Source organism: Macadamia integrifolia, chromosome 2, assembly GCF_013358625.1.
Source record: "Macadamia integrifolia cultivar HAES 741 chromosome 2, SCU_Mint_v3, whole genome shotgun sequence".
In the NCBI taxonomy this organism is placed as follows: Eukaryota; Viridiplantae; Streptophyta; class Magnoliopsida; order Proteales; family Proteaceae; genus Macadamia; species Macadamia integrifolia.
The window spans coordinates 6,552,886-6,561,666 of NC_056558.1; the positions used below are offsets into that span (position 1 = coordinate 6,552,886).

The window sequence follows — 8,781 nt, forward strand, 5'->3', positions numbered from 1 at the left end:
GCCCGCACACTTTGTGCACATTGTCTGGCCTCCTATATTGACCATGCCCTGTGTACTTCGGCCCAATCTTGGGCGTCGTCGTCAATGGCTTGGATTACTTTTCCGCTGACCTAGTGGGTGAAGAGGTCCCCTCTTCACCCACTTAAGACCAAAAAACCCTTTTTTTTCCCATTGGATAAAATCCCTCTTCACCCACTTTAGTCCAAAAACCCTCTTTCGTCCGTTGGATAAAGATGTTCCCTCTTTCCCATTGGCCGAAAAAACTTATAAATACCCCTCCTTTCGATTTGACATAGACCAAACAACCCCACCTCACTCCATAGTAGTGAAACTTTGCCCTCTCTCCCCCCCCCCCTCTTGATTTTCTTCAGGTCTTTGGAGCAATCTTTATCAAGATCTAAAATCTTGTTCGGATCTTCAAAGTGTTCTTCGGGACTTTTAAAATCTTCAATCCAAGTTCTTAGTCCAATCCAATTTTTACCAAAAATAGTGTGTTTTTCAGCTCCATCCTTTGAGCGTTCTTGGTTTTTACTAGAAATACAAACCCCCCCCCCTTGAGGTTCTTTGGGTATACGAAGAGTTCTTTGTTAAGATCCGAAACTCTATTCGGATCTTCAAAGTATTCTTCAGGGCTTTGGGGATCTTCAATCCATTTTTAGGTCAATCTATTTCTTTCCAAAAATAGAAATTCCTAGCAGAAGCCCTATCCAAGTGCCCTTGGAATCTTTCTAGAAATAACTATTCCCAACGGAAGCTCTGCCGAAGTGCCATCTCATCCTAGCCCTCCCCTAGTCTATCCCTAGTAGAAGCTCTACCGGAGTACCACCCCATCCTAGCCCTTCCCTAGCCTATCCCTAGTATAAGCTTTGTCGGAGTGCCACCTCATCCTAAGCCCGAAAATAGCTTTCCCTAGCCGAAACTATGTCCCAATCAAAATCTAAAAATAGCCTTCCCTAGTAGAAGCTCTGTCTGAATCCAAATACGAAAGTAACCGTTCCTAGCCGGAACCCTGTCTGAATACCAACACAATCAATGCTTCTGAGGAAAGGAAGTTGGAGGTCAAGACCATCTTCCCCTAATCCAGGAGAATCCAAAAGCCAGTCTGAGTTGGTACTAATCAGGGGCCCACCCCCTTGACTCGAAACAGGGGTTGAGTTCAGGTATAGTTTCTCAACCAACTTGTCATCATGTAGACTTTATATAGACTTTGTCTTAATGTATATAGTAGTTTAAATTCAGTCAATGTATATAGGTGTGATAACTTAGCCATGCATGTGGGATAGTAATAATTGTGGAAAATGTTCGTTCTTAAGCATCTAGTAGGAAAACCGGTTGAACCGGGTAGATTGGGTGCCTAACACCTTCCCAATTCTACAACCTGACACTTACCCTAAATCTCTAGACCAGACCAAATTTCGGGCCCTTTTCTCAGGAATTGGGCCCACCCCAGGCTCCTAGGCCCATAACCCTAGGTGGCGACTCCAAACCCCTATTTGTATGATCCCAATCCCCGCATTGACCCATCATCAAACCCCCTTCTCTAATGATGAATTTTACACTCTTGCAAAATAGGCCCCCACTTATCTCCGAGCGGCGATACGGCGGTGTGGGGCTTCCAGGGTAAGCACACACGACACACTCCCCTCCCTTACATGAAAGATGGAAGAAAAGGAGAGAGTACGGAATCGACACGCATAAGTCCGTCTCCAGCTGCTACCCTCACACCATGCTCATCCCCAACTAACCTCTATTACTAGATGATGGAGCTGGAGTGGTGAAGAATTGGTGACATATTTAAATATGGAAACATATTTATGGAACACTCGCAGAGGAGATTCTTGTTGTACTTCATGTACTGTAATTTAATTGAATGTAAGATTTACACTATATTTATTATGACCTATAGAATTAGTCTTATGGGCCTGTACTACTATACATTATCATTCATAGGAGGTCACCACATGTAACTTGTGATTTTTATGAATTTTGTACGTATGCTCTGATTTAAGTGTAGAGTAAGAATTGGGTTTGGTTACTATCCGCATCCGAGATCCTGGGTATTGTCAGGTTGACTGGAATGAGTATTCCAATGCCGCATACCTTGGCCTAAAATGAGGCAGGGTGTGACACCACACGCTTCCTAAGGAGAAGGTCCCTAATTACCAACTCGGCTACCCCTTAGGTTAACAAATTAATGACTATGCTGTTCTCTTCCCATGTCATTCAGAGAGATTGTGAGATACTTACGTCATCAAGGGTAGACTGCTTCAATTTAAGCAAGCCCAACAGCCACATACTATAGGACTTGAATCTTTATTTGGTCGGCAAGAGGACTACCTTATCTTATTGACAAATATTCAAGTAGGACACACAAAACATAATCTTCATGGCATTAGTTAGGGTAAAAAAAAAAAAAAAAACTAAGCCAATCTAGCAAGGGATGATTATTCCACTTGGGAGCTAAATTGATATATACTGGAAAATGGTATTTGTGGGAGAGTGTAGCACCCGTACTCAGACACATGGGAGGGGAAGGGGGAATAATCAGCTCGTCCCCCATGAAATCGAAAATGATGTCTCTATTAGATGCTTCGTTGTGTATTTTCATTGGCCCTTACGCATGTACAGGAGCCGCATGCCCCCATAGGAAAAAAGAAAAGCATGAAGAGAGTAATATTGAAGTTAAGAACAGGTTGAGAGCATATCGGCGAGTTTATATGAACATATGTGCCATTGGATTTTAAGTTCGATTGAGATAAAAATAAGGGATGGAGAACAAGGGAAGTACATAAAATATTTTGGTGGAATAAATTTTGAATCTAGATTGTCCAGCTAAATAAAAAAAATATTAATTTACCTAAAATATACTGGTTATCAAGAGATTAGTTTGTCTTTGAATCATGTCCTCAAGTATCTGAATTTGAGAATGATACGTACTTCCACTCTCAAGGCATTGATTTGAAGATTAGCAAGATCGTAAGTCATAACCCCTACGACAACTAGGTCACTAAGTAATGAGCATATGATAGAATGTGGAGTGGACAATGTGGGGCTATAGATTATAGATCGGTGTTACTAGATCAGTGAAGCAAAGTCAAAAACTAGCCAAGATTCATCTTTTCTCACATTTTAAATTTTATTCTTCACAAGATCATGAGCCAAAACAAGGGTTTGAACCAAGCATAATGTAAACTATGATCCACAGGAATCCATTTACTGTAATCAATGTTTGGTTGCAAGGGAAAAGGAAAAGAGAAGGGAAAATTTTCTCCCTTCTGAGTCGTTTGGTTGCAACAGAAGTGAAGTGAAATTAATTTACAAGAGTCATTTGATTGGATGTAAACAAAACCTTTTTTTGCCATATGTTTTTTATTTTTTTCATAAAATTTTTTTTTTCCAAATTATTTTCTTTTGAAACAAAAAGAGCCTAACTTTACCATGAATTGGAATCATTACTTCTCGTCTAAGATAGATTAGTTGCTCTACAAGGATTTCAAAGGGAAAAGAGACACAAATTAGGTCTCTATTTCTTCAAGAAAGATCTCTCTAGTCCACTGTTTGGTCAAGGTGTTTCTGAAATAAAATCTATTATTTTGGCCGAATTTTCCTCATAGATTAAAGCACATTCCTGTTGAGTTGTACAACGAAATCAAATACTAGATCAAGGTGCACAGTTAACTAAAAGCAATTTTCTTTCATCCAAAGGACTTCTGTGCTTTGTTTAGATATAAGTTTCATTTGCAAGAAGAGCAAAAATAGAGGTGGTTCCTGGCACACCATATACAGAGACTTGACAACTTCAATCAAGGCTTTGATCAGAACTAAATCACCAAACTCAACTTGGTCTTCTTTACTAATTAAATTTGTATGACAATTCCATCTCAGCATGCCTGTGTCAGCCCAAATCTCCAAGAAACATAGCTGGTCACTTACCTTTGCAGCCAATAACCATCATTTGTATGGACAATGCACATATTATTTGGAATTGGACCTCCATTCTCTTTTGCACCGATTGATAACCACATGATGTTTCTCTAGTTGGGAATTGAGAACCTTCTGAAAACTTCATTGCCTTACAGAGGCTATGATGTGGTTTTGAATTCTAAACTTTGAGACTAGATTCATTAAGAACCTTCAAGATATGCCAAAGCCAGAGTAAGCAATTGCACCATGCATTGAAAGGAGCTTTCAGATTGCCTTCTCCTATACAAGAAAGGACCATGAGGTCTTGATAACTTTATCTCTCTGCTTCCATCTTTCATGGGTGTGCTTTATATAGATTGAACTTCTTCTCTGGAGGGTAGAGAGCTGATCAGTTCCACCTCCTTCCAGTCTCTCAAATCTTAACTCAGGACACTTGAGTTTCAGGAGGTCTCATCAAATCCACGACAGAAACTTTCGTCATGTTGTACTGAAAGATCAGTCCAGACTTGCACAGAGAATCAATCACCATCACCTGGGAGATCCTTCAAGAAAACTTCTCCACACCCATGAAGGATGTCACCCATTACCAGCTTCAAGAAATATGTACATGATACTTTAGCCTTTGCTGTGGGAGGAGATGTCAATTCTCTTGTTATAATGACGCAGAATTGACTCACTTAAGATTGATGGCCTGCTGAATATGATTGAAAGCTTTCTGATACTTTAGAAAACCCATAAACCAGAACTCAAATTTATCCACAGTAACTACTTGTATGTACTTCTGGTTTGGATTTTTCACATTTTCACTGTGGTTGGCTCCCTTTATCTTCTGTAATGGAATCATGACCTGTATAACATAACAAGAATGTGTTAAGTGAATAGTTTGTAGGATCATCCGAAGAAAAGAGCGGGTGGAGAGAGAGATTTTCAAGAAATTTTAAGTTCTGAAATTTCTATCCTGAATTTACCTTGTAAGGTGTTCTAATCAACTCTTGTGTTGGCAGAGTGAATCTAAGAGATCTCTCACTGTAGAATGCAACATTTTCAGTGGAGATAAAGAGGAGCCCTGCAATAGGACCAGCTGTTGTTGACAAATAACATTGGGAAGCATTCAATAGCTTCTCTCCTTTTAACATTGAAGATCTGCTTGAATAACTTCTCAACACCACCTTCTTGAAGAATTCTGGTTCCTAAACTCAATTTCCCCTTCACAGTTGTAGATACCTTGCGCCCCAATCTAACTGTAACATTCAATTGTTGGAACAACATTCAAATACTGTTTCATTATTCTAGCAAAGGCAATACTAGTTTAGAGAAGTAAAAAGGATGGAAAGCTTTGGCTAAGATCTTTCTCAGACAAATACAAAGTTATCAAAAGAGATTCAGAAAAACATGTACACATATTTTTAGTGAAAAACTTGGACACCCAGAAGAAAGACTCATTAGTTCTCATACTGAGAACAATTTTAAAAAAAAAAAAAAAAAAAAAAAAAAAAAAAAGGGAAGGGAAAATAGATAATTAAACATTAACAAAAGATAGTTACCATGCTCACAAACTCCATGTGTGAAACTGTCAGCTTTTCTTCCCAGCTTGTTTATCCATTCTATCAGTGTGTCAATTCTATCTGCATTGTCAAAGCTAAACCATAAGTGAATAGTTTAATGATTTAAATTCTTTTGTTTAGCTAATAGTTTAGCAAATTAGCTGTTGGATATTTGAAATATAAGAGAGAGAGAGAGAGAGAGAGAGAGAGAGAGAGATTACATTGTTTGGATCTGGAAGACTCCTTTGAAGGAGTGGAAATAAAATTTGGGCTAGCAGTTTCTGACACACAAGTATGTTTCTCTGCTGTCTTGTCAACTGAATAAGATACTGAGTTCAGTGGAATTCCGATGACATGATCTGGAAATTGGTTCTTCATATTGGATGAACATAAATTCAATCTGCTCATGCTTCTTATTTGATAAGCTTCGGCTCCTTGTGTTAGACTACAAGACCCAAATGTTCTCCACCGCCAGAGAAGAAGAGGAATAGCTTTCACTGGTGGAGAAAAACTTGCATTTTGGGTAGTATATTTAAAGGAAACAGAGTTGGGTGGTGAATCACAACATTTTTCTGCCAAGTCATCTATGGCTCATCAACAGCAATAAAGAGAGTGTTATGGATAAAGAAAGAAAAAGAAAAAAGTACGGATTGTCTGATTGTCTTCCAAAGAGCTTAGAAAGGTCAAAGTCTTATTTGTGAATTTCTCCATTTTTTGGTCTCAATATATCCAAACCCATACGCAATTAGGTCTAAGCTTTAAGTTGGATCGACATTGCTGACTTTTCAGGTACTAGGAAACGTAGACACCTTGATTGCTTGCCACTGAATCAGCATTATCCATGTTGATACCATATGATGATCCAAAGAAACAAAGGAAAAGTCCCATACGACAAGATTTTAAAGAATTATTCAATGGTTTTTTAGACTGAAGTGGTACTTTTCAATCTTCCTACAAAACATCATATATTTTCATTTTCATATTATGCTATTAGTCTCCCTAATGCAGCCATGGGATTTCTTTACTTGTGCAAGCAACATTTCTTAGTGATAGTATTAAATTTTTTCTTTTTTTTTGATACCTAGGGTGTCCGGATCTTTGACCCAACTAGTCCCTAGGGTCACTGTGATACCGTTGACACAGGACCGGGTCAGTCCGTGACGGAAACTCTTGTGCGGTGGCCCCATGAAGTTAGGTGCAGTGGTGAAGGTTTGATCATGGGACCTCGCTTCTTGAGCCGGAATACCGTGTCCCCTTACTGAAACTTTCTTAGTGATAGTATTAAAATTTACAAAATAATAATCACAAAACATCCCAAATCTAATGATCAAATACCACACTAGATAATATATTGATTTGACAAAAAATAAGCATTAAGTGTTACGTATTTACATCACTATGGAAGATTACACTAATCAATCAGCAAACCCAGCCATCACTTTTCTTAAAAATTCTCTTAACGGTACAAAGATTGAAGTCAATACTTGCTTAGAAAGAAAGACAATTGTAGAAGGCCTTCTATTAATGACAATGCATGTAATACCTTACTTCTTAAACCCGGTCTGATTATGTAGTTGACCCGGTTTAACCATGCAGGAACCGAACCAGAGGGAGTTAAAGCGGGTTCCTTATGGGTTATGATGGCAAGGGTGACCTTAAACACCTGCTGGCCCGACAAGTCCGAGCCAGTGCCAGAAGAGACGGGAGTACCCAAGCCGTGTACATGCACCTATCATAAGGCCATGTACGGATAAATCAGGTACTGTAGCCGTATATTAAGGTGTGTACGTATATTACATCGTATGCCAGGGGTGGGGTTCGCACCAAGGCCCGAACTCTGTCAAAATCCCAAGTTTTGGCCCTCAGGTGGGCGGACAGGTGGGCGCACCCACCCACCTGAGTGACCCATCCATGTGAACTATTCAGTTATTTAGGAAGTATATATATATATAGCATTTATGATTTTCTTTTCTTTTCATTTATGACACCCGTACGTTGGTGAGGATAGTAAAGAGGAGAGAGAAAAGAAAGGGAAGAAGAAGGGAAGAGAAGAAAGAGGAAGAAGAGAAGGAGGATTTCAGTGGCGCCGAAGCTTGATCTTCCCATTCCGGCGCCGGAAGAGTGATCTTCAACTCTAGATCTACATTTAGAGGTAAGCAAAGTTGGGTTCCTTGAACATTCACCATACCCAAGCTTAAACCCTTGATTCGAGTAGGGTTTCTTGAGATCTTGTAAATCCCCTTTGAAATGATGAATCTAAGGTTTAATAGATGATTTATGTGTTGATCTTGAAGGATTTGAAGAGGTATTGACAAAGTTGGAGAAGCATTGTGGGTTTGAAGTAATTTTGAGGGTTTGAAGGTGTTCTTGAGCAAAGAAGGTAAGATGGTTTCCATCACTTGAATCTAACCTAGATCTAGGTTAGAACCCTCCTATAAGACATTGAAAGTGTGAAGAATGAGTTGAAAAAAGCCCCATTTGAATCCCCAAAGAATGGAGGAAGTTGGGAAGTAACAGCAGTTTTTCCGCCAAGACCGGTGGGTGGGACCGGTGGGCCATCTGGCCCGCCTGTGACCACCCACCTGAGAGGGCAGGGCCTTCGGGCACAACCGGCGGGCCAGACCGGCGGCCTAACTGATGGGCCACCCTGCCCACCGGTCTTAGCAGGGCCCCCTGGCCCAACCGGCGGGCCAGACTGGTGGGCCAACCGACGGGCCAGCCTACCCACCGGTCCAAACTGGTGGGCCAAACAGCCCACCTGTCTGACCCACCTGAGTGGCCCCGAAGGTGATTTTTACGTTCGATTGGACCCAAATCAGACGTGCAACCTTCTTTTAACGTTCTAAACATAATTTTGTCATCAGATCTCATTAATTTTGATCCTTAAATGGTGAAGTACTAACCCTGCTCGATCATGTTAGGTTCACCAAATCCTACACGTTTCGCACCGGATCTCACTCGTACCGAACGGGAATCCTTGTACACTACAGGTAAGTGGGGAGAGGACGTTTGGCCTTGTTTCAAGGCATTGTTTGGCATTCATTTACTTGTATCTAGTCTAGTCATGACATCATGAATATGCTATGTAGATTATTCATCCTCACATTATTATGCATGTGTGCTATGTTTACTTTCTAAATGCCAAGTGATGAGATGCTTATGTGATTGAATGTTGACATCATTGTGCATGATGCATTGATAGACTAGATGCCGTAGTCAGTTTAAAAATGAGTGCATTGGTGACCCGTGGTATGGGATGCGGTGGCACTATGCAATCGTACTATTGTCATATAGGAGCATGCGGTTTAGGATT

The 8,781-nt window shown here is 40.2% G+C and overlaps 1 pseudogene; it reads right to left on the bottom strand.

The window, feature by feature from the left end:
• Nucleotides 1-3,602: 3,602 nt before the first annotated feature.
• On the bottom strand, nt 3,603-5,956 carry LOC122072004 (annotated as a pseudogene).
• Nucleotides 5,957-8,781: the final 2,825 nt, after the last annotated feature.